This window comes from Magnolia sinica, chromosome 3, assembly GCF_029962835.1.
Source record: "Magnolia sinica isolate HGM2019 chromosome 3, MsV1, whole genome shotgun sequence".
Lineage (NCBI taxonomy): Eukaryota > Viridiplantae > Streptophyta > Magnoliopsida > Magnoliales > Magnoliaceae > Magnolia > Magnolia sinica.
The window spans coordinates 42,757,747-42,772,758 of record NC_080575.1 but is presented as its reverse complement, the minus strand read 5'-3'; the positions used below and the strand labels follow the sequence as shown (position 1 = coordinate 42,772,758).

Here is a 15,012-nt window from a genome sequence, read left to right as displayed (position 1 = left end):
TTTGTTTCCTAATTTACTTTTAGAAATTTTCTACTTGTAGAATTTTTGTTTAGAAACTAACCTTCCTATTTTGTAGGCCTTTAAGATAGAAATTTCTAATTCGGTAAGCTCCTTCCCTACTTTCTATTTTTCAGTTCTCTTTTAGTAATTTACTTTCTAGTTTAGGACTTTCCTAATTTATTTTAGAAATTTTCACTTTCTTTTAGGAATTCCTTCTTTTAGAAATCAGTTTACTGCTATCTTTCTTTTAAAGGATTGTTCTTCTCCTTTTTAGAATCTAACTTATTTTGTTTTATTTTGCAGGTTTTTAACTTAGGGACTCCAATTTGGTAATTTCTTTCCAACTCTCTCTTTCTTTCTAGATTTTCTTTTCCTTTCTTAGGATTAGGTTTTGAATTTAATTGAGGGCTGTGAGTGTTTCATGCCCAAGTGGGCCCGTGACAACACTCGACGTCTCTTGACTGAAGGAGGATTGGTTGAGGGGTTGACTATCCATCGCAGGACTAGACACCACTCGAAATCCCCTGAGTTAATTGAAGTTATGGCTGAAGACCAACCTCCTCTACTTCCACCCAGGGTGGAGGATACCCAAGATGAGAATGAGGTGCATCAGGCACTCCCGCCTCGTACTTTACGAGATTATCTACAACCGACGGGAGTGAGTACGCCCTCATGCATGATTTTTTCTGAAAACACAGGACAAATGGACATCAAGCCAGGAGTTATCCAACTCCTTCCCAAATTTCATGGACTTGAATCAGAAAGTCCATATTTACATTTGAAAGAGTTTGATGAGATTATAGCTACATTATATTTTCCTAATGTATCTAAGGATACAATCAGGCTGAAACTCTTTCCTTTTTCCTTAAAAGAGAAGGCTAAGACGTGGTTACATTCACTGCGTCCTAGATCCATTGGCACATGAAACGACATGCAGAGGGAATTCATAAAAAATTCTTCCCACATCATAAAACGATTACCCTCAGAAAAGCAATCATGAACTTTGCCCAAAAGGAAGATGAAACATTCTTCCAATGTTGGGAAAGGTTCAAAGATTTGGTCAGTTCATGCCCACAACACGGATTTGAAACGTGGCGCATTACAAATTTTTTCTATGATGGACTGACATCTTCCATGCGCCAAATGGTCGAGACAATGTGTAATGGAGAGTTCATTAATAAAGATGTTGACGAGGTATGGGATTACCTCGATAGTCTTGCTGAAAAAACACAATCATGGGACTATTACCCAAAGTCGAACACCACGTCTAGGCCGACTCAATTAAAGGAGAAAGGTGGATTATATCTCTTGAAAGAAGAGGATGATCTCAAGTGTAAAGTGACTACGCTCATAAGAAAAGTTGAGGCCATGGAAGGAAAGAAGGATAAGGTTAATGAAATTGTTTGCGGCATCTGTGATTGCAACATTCATACAACTGAAAATTGTCCTACAATACCCGCCTTTCGAGGAGTGTTGAATGAACAAGCTAATGCCGTAAACAACTATCAAAGACCTTTTACTGGACCTAACTCCAATACGTACAATCCTGGTTGGAAAAATCATCCAAACTTTAGTTGGAGGAATGGACAAACGGCTACCCCTCAAGGTTTCTTCAATCAAAATCCAAATCAAGTGAAACCTCAAGAGGAACCGGTTCAAAATTCCATATAAGAGCTGACTCAGGCAATGCGGGGAATTACAGATTTTATGCAAAAGATAGATTCTCGTATGACGGTTATAGAAAAGGGGATGCTTCCTGCACAACCTCTCCCCAACCCTAAACCGCAGTACGAGATTAGTGATCCCAGCTCTTCAAATCAGATGGGGCACGCTAAATCTATCACCACTCTTAGGAGTGGAAAGATCATTGATAAAACTCTTCCGGTTAGGCCCGAAATGCCTCAAGAATCGGAAGAGGACAACAATGATGGATCTAGTGATGCCCCGCAAAAATTAAAACCGGAACTTCTAGGGAAGCCAGTTGCTCCGTTCTCCCAATGGTTGGTTTCACCAAAACCTCTCTCTAACTCTCAAGATATCCTAGAGGTGTTGAAACAAGTGAAAGTCAACATTCCTCTACTTGATGTCGTGAAGCAAATACCTTCATATGCCAAATTCCTAAAAGACTTATGCACGACCAAACGACGGCAGAGTATTCAAAAGAAGATCTTCTTGACCGAGAAAGTGAGTGCCATCCTAAAGCAAGACGTGCCACAGAAATTCAAGGATCCCGGTAGCCCAACCATATCATGTGTAATCGGGGACCATCGAATTGATCATGCACTTCTTGACTTAGGAGCGAGCGTCAATCTGATTCCCTACGCGGTATACAAACAGTTAGGTTTGGGTGAATTAAAACCCACCCTAACCACACTACAACTTGCTGATCGCTCTGTTCGTGTACCAAGAGGGATAATTGAGGATGTGTTGGTCCAAGTTGATAGATTTTACTACCCTGTAGATTTTATCATCCTGGACACCGAACCCATCAATAACATGAGCACTCAGATCCCCGTCATTCTTGGTCGCCCATTCCTTGCCACCTCAAATGCAATTATCAATTGCAGGAATGGTGTTATGACTATGTCTTTTCGGAATATGACATTGGAGTCAAACATCTTTTTCAATAACGGCAGAAACTTAGAGGAGGATGACGATTTCCACGACATTAACATGATTGACTCTTTAGTGGAAGATACGACACCTCTAACCTTATCCTCTGACTCTCTAGAGACGTGCCTGGCCCACTCCCATGATTTTGATGATGACATGATTAGGGAGACGTGTGCCTTGCTTTGATACTGCACCGGTACTTGAAGTTATCCGGTGGAGGCCACAATTTGAAGAATTACCACAAACCGATATAATGCCTCTACCGTCTAACCTCAAGCCGCCGAAGCTTGACCTAAAACCTTTGCCCTCTGATTTGAAATATGCCTATTTAGGTCAAGATGAGACATACCCGGTGGTGATCTCTGCCCACCTGGAGAAAGAACAGGAGAGTATGCTCATATCTACTCTCATTGAGCATAAAGGAGCCCTGGGATGGACGATAGCGGACCTCAAGGGAATCGATCCCTCGATTTGTACTCACCGCATATATCTTGAGGATAATGCAAAAACCGCTCGGCAACCACAACGTAGACTAAATCCAAACATGAAGGAAGTGGTTAAGGCCGAGGTTCTTAAACTATTGGACGTGGGTATCATATACCCTATATCTGATAGTCAATGGGTGAGTCCAACTCAAGTGGTCCCTAAGAAGTCCGGAATCACCATCGTAGCCAATGCTAATAATGAACTCGTGCCAACTAGAGTCACTACTGGTTGGAGAATGTGCATTGACTACAAGAAGTTGAATACCATCACGAGGAAAGACCACTTTCCTTTACCATTCATTGATCAGATCCTGGAAAGGTTAGCTGGTCATTCCTATTACAGTTTCCTTGACGGGTATTCGGGCTACAACCAGATAGAGATAGCCCCTGAAGACCAGGAAAAGACCACATTTACATGTCCCTATGGCACCTTTGCCTATCGAAGGATGCCATTCGGACTATGTAATGCCCCTGCCACCTTTCAGCGATGTATGCTTAGTATCTTTTCTAATATGGTGGGGCAATATCTAGAGGTCTTCATGGACGATTTCTCTGTTTACGGTCCATCTTTCAGCAAGTGCTTGGAAAGTCTTAAATGTGTGCTGAAAAGATGTGAAGAAAAGAACTTGGTACTTAATTGGGAGAAGTGTCATTTCATGGTTCAGAAGGGAATTGTCCTTGGGCATATCATCTCGTCCAAGGGAATCGAGGTAGATAAGGCAAAAATCGATCTTATCTCTAACCTACCTCCACCCAAGAACATCAGAGACGTGCGATCCTTCTTAGGACACGCAGGATTTTACAGGCGATTCATAAAGGACTTTAGTCTTCTCTCTCGTCCTTTATGTAATCTTCTTCAAAAGGATGCTTCGTACGAGTGGACTAAGCAATGCCAGGAAGCTTTCACCAAGCTTAAGGGCATGTTAACCATTGCACCCTCATGCAGCCACCCAATTGGAGCCTTCCTTTTGAGCTTATGTGCGACGCTTGATTATGCTCTTGGGGCGGTTCTAGGCCGGAGAAAAGATAAGAGGCCCTACGTCATTCATTATGCAAGTAGAACTTTAAATTGCCCAAGTGAACTACTCGACTACGGAAAAGAAACTCCTAGCCGTAGTGTTCGCTTGGACAAATTTAGGTCCTACTTGATTGGATCCAAGATCATTATCTATACGAGATCATGCGGCACTTAAGTATCTTCTTTCTAAGAATGATTCTAAGCCCTACCGATACGATGGATCCTTCTACTCCAAGAATTTGATTTGGAAATTAAAGATAAAAATGGACAAGAGAACGTAGTGGCCCAACACCTTTCTCGCCTTAATACTTTTGATTCCCTTGAGATGACCCATATCAACGACATGTTCCCTGATGAACAGTGTTCAGAGTCTCCCATTCACCTTAGTTCGATATTGCTAATTATCTTGCTACAGGTGCCATACCGACACAGTGGACTGCGCAAGATAAGAAGAAATTTTTCACCGAGGTGCGCAACTTTTTCTGGGATGATCCTTATTTATTTAAATATTGCCCAGACCAAATCCTAAGGAGATGTGTACCAGACGATGAGCATCAGAGCGTCATCTCCTTCTGTCACTCACAGGCCTGTGGTGGTCACTTTTCTGCTAAAAAGACCACGGCCAAGATTCTGCAGTGTGGCTTTTACTAGCCCACTATGTTTAGGGACACTCATGAGTTTTGCAAAGCTTGTGAGCGTTGTCAGAAATTGGGAGCATTGTCCCGTCGAAATATGATGCCTTTGAATCCCATCCTTATCATTGAAGCATTTGATTGCTGGGGCATCGATTTCATGGGACCATTCCCCCAATCATTTGGAAATCTGTATATTTTGCTCGCTGTGGATTATGTCACTAAATGGGTCGAAGCAATTCCGTGTCGAACTAATGACCATCGCACGGTCATTAAATTCCTAAAAGAAAACATCCTTTCTCGATTCGGAACGCCTCGAGCCATCATTAGTGATGGGGGCTCACACTTTTGTAATAAACCATTTGAGAGCTTAATGAAGAAATACGGTATCTCTCATAAGGTGAGCACCCCGTACCACCCACAGACAAGTGGGCAAGCCGAGATTTCTAATAGGGAAATTAAACACATCTTGGAGAAAACGGTTAACCCTGATCGTAAGGATTGGTCAATCCGATTGACCGATGCCTTATGGGCATACCGTACTGCCTTTAAAACCCCTATTGGAATGTCTCCCTTTAGACTTGTCTATGGGAAAGCTTGTCACTTGCCTGTGGAGCTGGAACATAAAGCGTACTGGGCGATCAAAAATCTTAATTTCAATCTGGACAATGCTGGCTCGCTACGCAAACTTCAATTAAATGAACTTGAGGAAATCCGGAATGATGCGTATGATAATTCGAGAATTTACAAGGACAAGATGAAAGCAGTTCATGACCAACACATTTTGCAAAAATCATTTACGCCTAGTCAGAAGGTCCTTTTGTATAATTCTCGATTACATTTCTTTCCGGGTAAGCTTCGATCTCGTTGGACCGGCCCTTACATTGTTGTTGTTGTTTTTCCTCATGGGGCCGTTGAGATAAGAGATCCTGACAATGGCAAGGAGTTTAAAGTCAATGGACATCGATTGAAACCATTTGTCGAGAAATTTGATTTAGAGGACATGCCCATGCCCCTGACTGCTCCTGTTTACCAGGATTGATCTCCTAATCTGATGGAGGTATAGGTAGGTTTATCGCTTTCATAGGACTAGGGTAGTTGCTTTATTTGTCTGGCTGAAGACGGTAAACTTAGCGCTCCTGGGAGGCAACCCAGCTCTTCATTTCATTTCGTTTTTATCATTAGTTAGTTCAATGTTTGTGGGTAACATTACTGCAAACCCTCACGAGACTACAACTCGTCCACTAGGGGCAACCTAGGGGTTTAAAGGCTTGTTGCATACGCTAAATGCAATCGACAGCACCTACGAAAGTTGTATAGGTAGGATTTTATTTTTTGTTGTTTTTGTGTTGCCTTCTCTCTCGGGCTGACCGACGCCCATGCTACAATCTCTTGGAAAGTGTCTCTCGATTCATCATCCAGGTACTATCTTTCCATCACTTCATATTTACTTTTCGTTGTCCCAAGTGCATTGCATGCTCATATCATTTACATTGAGGACAATGTAGATTTTAGGTTGGGGGTGGGAGATCAGGTGACCTAATCAGCGTTTTCTTAGTCTTGAACAAAAACTTGTGAAAATTTTTAAATTTTTCTAGAATTTTTTGTGAATTCAAAGTGATTTTGACATCCAGCTGTGACTTAGAATTTCAAGATACGTGATGTTGGTAATTTATGACTCTGGGATTCAGTTATCTATTAGAGTTCACAATTAAGTTCGAATTGTTACTCCATAATTAGAAGTTTCAAACATTGATTGAGTCATGATTTCACAGGACACATCTCGCTTACACATTAAGATTTCAGTTCGACATTGAAGGGATAACTTGGTGATCATTAAACATGAAAGGAACCAACCTGAGAAATTGAAAGGATTGGGCGAATAATCTTCACCATAGGTTTGCTCCATATAGGTAAGGATTCGATTCCCCGTCTTGGCGTGAGTAAAAAAAAATAAATCAGAAATTAAAAGAATAAAAAGATAATGTGTAAGGCGAAGTTGGGTTATCGTGAATTTTCTTATTGGTTACCGATAATATCTTTAAATAGAGAGGTGAATCTTAATGTTGATAAGTCGAGATTAGACTATACATCCATGGAATTCAATGTTTAGAATTTTTCTAATTCCTGGAATAATACTTTGAACTTGATTATGAAGTTTACCGTGCGCCTGAGTCTAGGAGAAAGTAATACCCAACATTCATGAATCTGAGAATGCTCATATCTGGATTATTCTGCAAAAATCACTCGAGTTTATAGAAATTGTTCTGTAATTCTCAATTTACTTTTCGCATATTTTGCTCGGGACTAGCAAAATGCTAGTTGGGAGTTGGCTGTTGAGGGTCAAATAGTGCATATCAGTCTCAGTTGTTGCCTAGATTTATGAACATGGTGATTTAATCATGTTTGTGATGCAGGGCGTATCTACGAGCCTGGACTGGGAAAGGGTACTAAAAGCATGGATTTAACGCTCTAATGACACCAAAGCAAGGGACACACTCCGAAGAACCAAGACTGAAGAATTCACATGCCGGGGATCCGAGAAAATCAAGTCATTCACGTTAAAGAGGCCCGAAATTGGTGAAGAATGCAAGATCACATAGTTCCTGCCATCTGATTGGCTTAAAACTACATGCATGGCTTGAGGGCCAAAAATTAACCGTACATATAAAATTTTAGCCCTCAGATCACTATGGAAGTAGCCCAACAGTTAGATCAGCTTATAGAACAGCGATTTGGGGTCCACCTGATCTCTGGATATGCCTTGATTTTGGTCTCATCTCCTTAAATTAGATGAGAAGTCAGATGGACGGAGCGGATTTCATTAAAACATCAAGGTGGGGCCCATTTTACATGGCCGGTGTACACAGCAGGTGTACGTTGGACCAGGGTCTCCCGGTCAACAAAGGAGACCCGTCTCCTTCTCCTTCTCGAGCACAGACAACCAGCGGACCAGCATCCGCCGATCTCACGTAGTGGGGTCCACCTTTCATCCAGATCGTCCATCCGAACCGACCATTGAGTCCAGAGGGAGGGCGTGACCCTCACCTAGGTGAAATTTTTCTGAAAAAACATGGATCGGATTTTAACAGACAAAACACGGGACGAACGGTATGGAGAAAATTCATGGGCCACACCGAAATCACCCAAAATCGACCATTCCCGATTGGTTTTTCGAGGGGAAACCAATGGATGGTGTAGATTTCTTTGTAAAATTCTGATAATGACCTCCACCGATCTTCGCAGAGGCCTCTGTTTCCGCAGGCCTTTTCGTCCGTGAAAAAATGGCCTCTGTAGGCCGGTTCCGTGATCCCGATCACAGTCGGATTGATAATCCAGACCGTCCATTAGGATCCCACGGTCTCTATCATGAAAGCCTAGGTGACAGAATTGCAGAAGACAATGAATATCGGTTTTCAACCGTTCAAAAGGAAGATGAACGGTGCAAGAAGAACTTTGTGGACCACACTGAAATCAGTCCCGACTAGTTTCTCGCCACGCTTCCAATGAACGGAGTAGATTTCTCCGTTAACTTCAATAATAGGCCCCACCAATCAATCAACGCAAACACAGTAAAGAATTACGCACAGATCATCGCCTGCGTAAGAAAACTTACGCATGAAGTTTTTTTCAGCCGAGCCGATAGGAAGCTGGGAGAACGGGAGAGAGAGGGAGAGGTGGAGAGCAGCCGGGACAGGAGGAGGGAGGATCGGTTCTTGTTTTGGACGATTGAAAGGGTGAGCAATTGGTAGGAAGGAGGACTTGAGCTTGGATCTGGAGCAAGGAGAGAGATAGATAGTAACAGGTTTTTTTTTCTTTTTTATCTTTGTTTAAGGGTTAGCCACATCATGACGGGCTAAACCTCTTAGCTGGGGCTAAGAGGTGAAGCTTGTAGCCTGATGGGAGCTTTTTACTTATGCCTTTTTTTGTTTAAACTGAACTGATGTTGTTTTTAGTTTAATTAAAGGAATGTTTTTTTATCTTTAATGGTCTGTTGTGACTGAAATTACAATGGATCTGCAATGGCCTTGAATATCTCCTTTTCCCTTTTGATGTATATGACGTCAGGAAGCCCTGTTGTTCACCATCGTCTCCTGGTCATGGTCGGATGATGATACCCTTCCTAACTTTCATGCATTGTTGATTGGTTGGTAATTAGTTTAATTCTGTTGTTTGCTTTGCCTCCTGGGCATGGATTGATGATGGAATCCATTCTAATTCATATACCTTTCATCTCTTTAAAAACCATATTAAAAGAAGTTCAGTTTAGTTTACATGATGATGGCATAAGATCTCCCTGATCTGTACAAGTGAATCTTCTGAATCCTCAGTTTCCCTTCCTCTGAATTCCTTAAGTTTAGATTAATCTCTCACCATTATTCATCAATTTACATTGGATTTAGATTACATCTTTTGCTAGTTCTATACCTAGTTAGTTTCAGATCACGTACAAGTTTCAGTCCCTGTGGATTCGACCTCGGTCTTACCGAGTTTATTACTACATCACAACCCCATACTTGGGGAGTGAACATCGATGTCCAAAAAATATAACTAGGACACTTGTAAATGTTTATAAGGACTTAGAATGCAAGTCAAATTACATTCTAGGTAGACTCTTCTGAAGTCACTTGACACATAATCACGCAGAATTTCCTTACACGAAGTGGCATGAAACGAAGCACTTGAGTCTATGAGCCAAGACTCATTCCTCGCATCAAGAGATAAGATCAACACCTCTGTGTCACTCTCCTCAGATAGATTCACTGAATCATTCCCTCCTTGAGAGCTTCTTTCTTGTTTCTTAAACGCCCTGCAATCACGTTTCATGTGCCCCTTCTTCCCGCAATGCCAACATCCGTCTTTGTCTTTCGGTCCCTTGGACTTCTTCCTCGACTTAGAACATCTGTATTTATTGCCTCCTTTGTTCAGTGATCTTCCTCTTCCTTCAACATTTAGAGCATTCCCTAAATCCCTTAAAATTTCTGATGTCTTTCTTCTAGATTCTTCGCTGCGAATTAGACCGGCCACATCATCGAATTTCAGTTTTGTCGACCCTGAAGAATTGCTCACGGCAATCACCAAACCATCCCAACTATCTGTCAAACTGTACAGGATCAATAATGCCCTGACCTCGTCTTCAAAAACAATGCCAACGGATTCCAACTGGCTCGTGACTGTATTGAACTCGTTTAGATGTTCAGCCACGCTCTCACCATCTAACATCTTCATGTTGAATAGCCGTTTCATGAGATGAACCTTGTTGGATGCTGAAGGTTTCTCATACATCGTAGCTAGGGCATGCATTAATTCTTTTGTAGTTTTCACCTTGGATATATTGAAGGTGACGCTCTTAGACAAAGAGAGTCGGATCGTTCCTAAAGCCTTCCGATCCAATAAAAACCATTCATCATCTGTCATCTTCTCTGGTTTCTTCTCTTTTCCTTCTAGAGGAATATAGAGGTCCTTCTGATACAGATAATCCTCCATCTGCATCTTCTAGAAGGCAAAGTTTGAACCATCAAACTTCTCAATTCTAGTCTTCCCTTCTTCCGTCATCGCTCCCACTTGAACTAAACCAATAGCTCTGATACCAGTTGTTGCGCAGTACACCAACAACGCTAGTGAACCGAGATCCAATCTCCGGTCTCACCCACAAAACGATAAACAAAAAGAAATATAATCTAGAAAAAGAATCAAAGCATTCCAAACAAACCATAAGACAGGATATACGTGGAAAAATCCAAACAAGGGTAAAAAAACCACGGGTGCAAACTTTCACTATGAAGAAAATGAGATTACAAGCAATATACTAACCTTTTGCCCTTGGATGTATAGAAAAACCCTTTACATACACCTTAGAATACTTTTTCCATCTCCTAGAATAACCCTATAACCATTATTTATAGTTTACGCAACTTCTCTTCCGCAATCTTGTGAAACTGCCTCAGATTTACACAGTCAGCATCAAATCCGCGTACAAATCTGCGTAATCTCGACTAGTTGAGAGAGGTCCTCGACTGGTCGAGTGGGCCACTCGATCGGTCGAGCATGGGCCTCGACTGGTCGAGCACCATGGACCAAAAATAATTTTTGCTCGCTGGACTTTGAGTCGAGCGAACCCTCCACTGGTCGAGTGGGCTACTCGATCGGTGGAGCAGCACCCTGGTGTGGCTCCACACCTCAATAAATAAATGTTGAACATATGATTTGAGGATTAATTCTAATAAATAATGCACGTAATCATGAAAATAAAGATATCAATTATTAGTCAGAATAGATCACTTAAACTAACATGAAAATGGAAAGCTTAAAGGGGAAAAGTCATCATCTTAAGTGTCAAATCATCTACCAATGTCGCTAGGGTATGTGTGTGCCCTTAGAGTCAAATCATCAATCGACTTTGTAGTGACTCACGACCTCTTCCTCTTTCTCCTTGTTCTTTCTTCTTCCTCCTTAAAGTCACGGGCCAGGGGCACAACAACCGACCCAACTCGGCACATTTTGGTCCTGAGACAATCCAACTTAGCAGAGTTGAATCGGAGGCAAACAACAAACCCCCCTACTCTCTCTCCCTTGCATCTTCCTCTCAACCCGGCTTGAGTCGGTGAGTTTCAGCCGAGTCAATAAGGTGGCTGGATTAAACCAGACCCACTGAACTCGCTCTTAGACACAACCCGAGCTTGAAATGTTAGTCCAGGCCAGAAGCACAACAAGCTATCCTGGCCCATTGACAGCCCAACATGTTGTTAGCAACTAATCAGGTGAGTAGACTTTCAAGAACAGGCTGAGAACAAAGGTCACATGTACCTTTTTAACTTTAAATGCCATTATAGGATCCCTAACATGTAGGCTGTGCACAAAATTACTTTGGGCTTTCTGTTCTGATACGTGCAGACATGGTTCAGTGATCTAGACCATTGATCTGTTGGGACCCATTGTGGATGGAATATTCCCTAAGAATCACCAGGAAAGATAGGTACAACCTTTCAACATGTGGTCACAGCAAAAACAGGGTCGAAACGAGAAATGCAACAACAACATTTAAATAAATATAAAAACCTAGATCAGTGGTTAGGATCTTGTGGGAGATTTTAGGTATTATCCTCATTTTTGGGCACATGCCATAAAATAAGCCAACAAAACAGATGGACCGGGTTGATTTGTCAAACACATCATGTGGCTCCACGGATGTTTCAACAACTGCCATTTAATTCCTAATGTTTCATGTTCGTTTGTCCCACTTGAGGCTTCAGATTGGCCCCTTTTTTAGGTCATGCCCTAAAATGAGGTGGCAAAACAGATGGACGGAGTGGATTTGTCACAAAATCACGGTAGGCCCATCTAGGGTCGATCAACCCCGTCCTCCAGACTTAAATGTCCACCGTACATCTGGGTCATCAGACAGTGATTGGCATTGATTGCCCGGCCAACCTAACTCCGACTATACGTGAGAAATCCACTCCATCCATCTGTTTTTACAGCTCATTTTTGGACAAGGGCCCAAAGTGAGGCCATCGGAAGCTCCAAATGAGCCCCATGATGGCACAAGATGTTTCAATGGTGGACATTCAATCTCACTGTTTCCTGTCATGTGGCCCATTGGAGCTTCTATTTTTCCTCATTTTTGGACCCATCAACCAAAATGAGCAGGAAAAACAAATGCAGGGCATTCAATCTGCACTCTTTCTTGTTCGTTTGGCCCACTTGAGCTTTGTATTGACCTCATTTTTGCATCCAAGCTCCAAAACCAGATATCAAATCCCATGAACGGGTGGATTTGTCATTTTTGGCCCGTACCCTAAAATTTTGCAATTCACTGTTCGGCCTCACCATGTTGTTTGTATGTGTTATATTCACACCATACATCCATCCAAATTATTTCGGGACATGTTCCTTGAAAAGAGGGATATAAAGCTCCAGGCAAGCTGGTTTTAGAAAATAGTTTAAAAGCGGGAGGGCTTTTGGTACATAGCTAAAAAGTCATCGGCCATATGAAAAAATTCCCCAAAAAAAGGCTCAGATCATTGGTTAGGATCTTGGGGGAGATCTTTGGAGCCTTTGTGAGTACATGGTGCAATCCAATGTGGGCCCTACTTGCTGAACTGAGAACCTGAAGGGACTACCTCTTTGATGAACCATACAACCAAAACTGTAACATTTTGCCAAATCCCAATTGTCCATCTGGCAACTGCAGAAGTTGACTAGAACCGAGGGATAAGATACGGGGCTTATGCGACTTTCTGCTATGACACATCCTATAGCTGACCCATGAAAACCGTAGGTTGGATGGTCCACATCAGTGAGAAGGGTCATTTCTTGATTAGTGATATTTGCCTACCACATTACTATTTCTCCTAAGCCACCGTAGAGTCTTGAATCAAGACTATGAAATATTCTCAAGTATATCCACAGAGAGACATGCCACCAACTATTGAAATAGCAACATAAGCCGCTCAAAATATGGATCCAGTCACAATGTAACACAACCTAAAAATTTCATTTATCTAATAACACTAATAATTTGATTTAGGATAAATAATTAGTTTTCTTTGAATTGCCCATTTGATGATTATTGATCAGCAATGATAGTTGTTTCTTTATCTATTTCACCTCTAGTATCCTTATCTAAATTTACTTTACTTTCCGTGCATATTTTTATCTTTTGTATATACTTTTTTTGTTTTTTTTGTTTTTTTAGTTTTAAACTAGTCTTAATCTTTTATTTACTTTTATTACCTACCTCTATTTTCCTTGCTTAATTTTACTGGTTTGAAAAACTCATAGCAGTTCATTAGGAATACATGTCATTTTCTAGTTAACCTTCAATGACTTGAAAAATAAAAATAAAAAAATCCTTGAAATATCTTTGAATTCTATAAATAGGTCATGTTCTTTGAACTTCTTCTTCCATAAAAAGACTCTAAACAACATAAATGTAGATTAATAATTAAACATTGTTGAAAAAAATGTCCAAGGTTAATTACTTCGTATAAAGTTCATTTTCCATTTTAATTTTTTTTTTCATCACATTTCTTTTCTATGCAACTAAAATTTATTTTTAACTAAGATTTATATTAAATATTTTAAGATAAGTATACAACATTGTTATTAGTTTAAAAATCTAATATTACCATTACTTAAATATTAACTTTTATATATGTTTATTTTTATGTACAGATTAAAATATTTTAAAGTTAATTGAGAAATTAGAGGAAACAAAGAAAGGTAAACCATGAATACATATTCATTATTTAAAGAGAATTGAAAGTTGGTGGTTATCCTGAACAACTAAAGTTGAGAGAACTAATTGGTACAGAAAAAATAAAAATAAAAAAAAACAATAATAATCCCCCATCTGTTGTGGCCATTATGCCAACAGTTTGGTGTAAATAAACCATGAATTGTGAGAACTTGTCTAATCATGTGTTTCTCTTTGTTTCATAACAATCTCTATCTTTTTATAAGATTTTTGCATTTTAAAACTTTAAATTGGTTAGACAGGGATGTAAGTGGGCCTTCTGATATGATCCAGCCTTATCTACTTTGAAATTGATTTGTGTAGCCAATTTGAGCCCTAGGGCCCAACACAATTTATATTTTACACGCGCATTTTTTATTTTTATTTTTTTGGTTAGCTGGTTAGTACACCCCACTGTCATTTCACACATCACTGTTTAGCCACCCCCACCAGGGAATCGATACTGAGACCTCAATGTTGAAATGAGGTATCTTTCACTCAGTCTACCACTTGAGGTATGGATCAGGGTGTTTTACACACGCATTTGATCGCGAGATGCGTGTCTGCACACACTCATTTATTTTAAACGCAATTCAGTCGTTTGTAACATAAAGTTTCATTTATTCTTTTACTCGTTTCTTTTTTAAAGTCAATTAAGTAAAGAACAAATGCAACATGCCAATGTTTCAAAGAAAAATGTAAGGAAAGAAAAGCTCATCAGTAGAAAAATGCCTAAATTGACCCCGAGGAAAGAACGTTTATGCATTCCATCCATATTAGTATGGGAATACATATGACATGCATGATAATCAATTGGGAATTTGTTTTATTGTTGGGTGCGTATTTTCATGATGAAATTGCTGTTAACAGGTGTTGATTCACCATTGAGGTCTAGCTCTTAAGTAGAGAATCTTCTATTTATTTTATCTTATCTTATTTATTTATTTAGTATTTATTATTTTCTTTTACTATGATTCCTAGCACACATCATTATCTAGCACAAATTAAACTACTAAAATAAGCAGC

The 15,012-nt window shown here is 40.4% G+C and overlaps 1 non-coding gene across 1 annotated transcript; it reads right to left on the bottom strand.

The window, feature by feature from the left end:
- Nucleotides 1–978: 978 nt before the first annotated feature.
- Nucleotides 979–1,085, bottom strand: LOC131241585 (small nucleolar RNA R71). The gene has a single exon (XR_009169145.1). It is a non-coding gene; the product is annotated as a small nucleolar RNA R71 (small nucleolar RNA).
- Nucleotides 1,086–15,012: the final 13,927 nt, after the last annotated feature.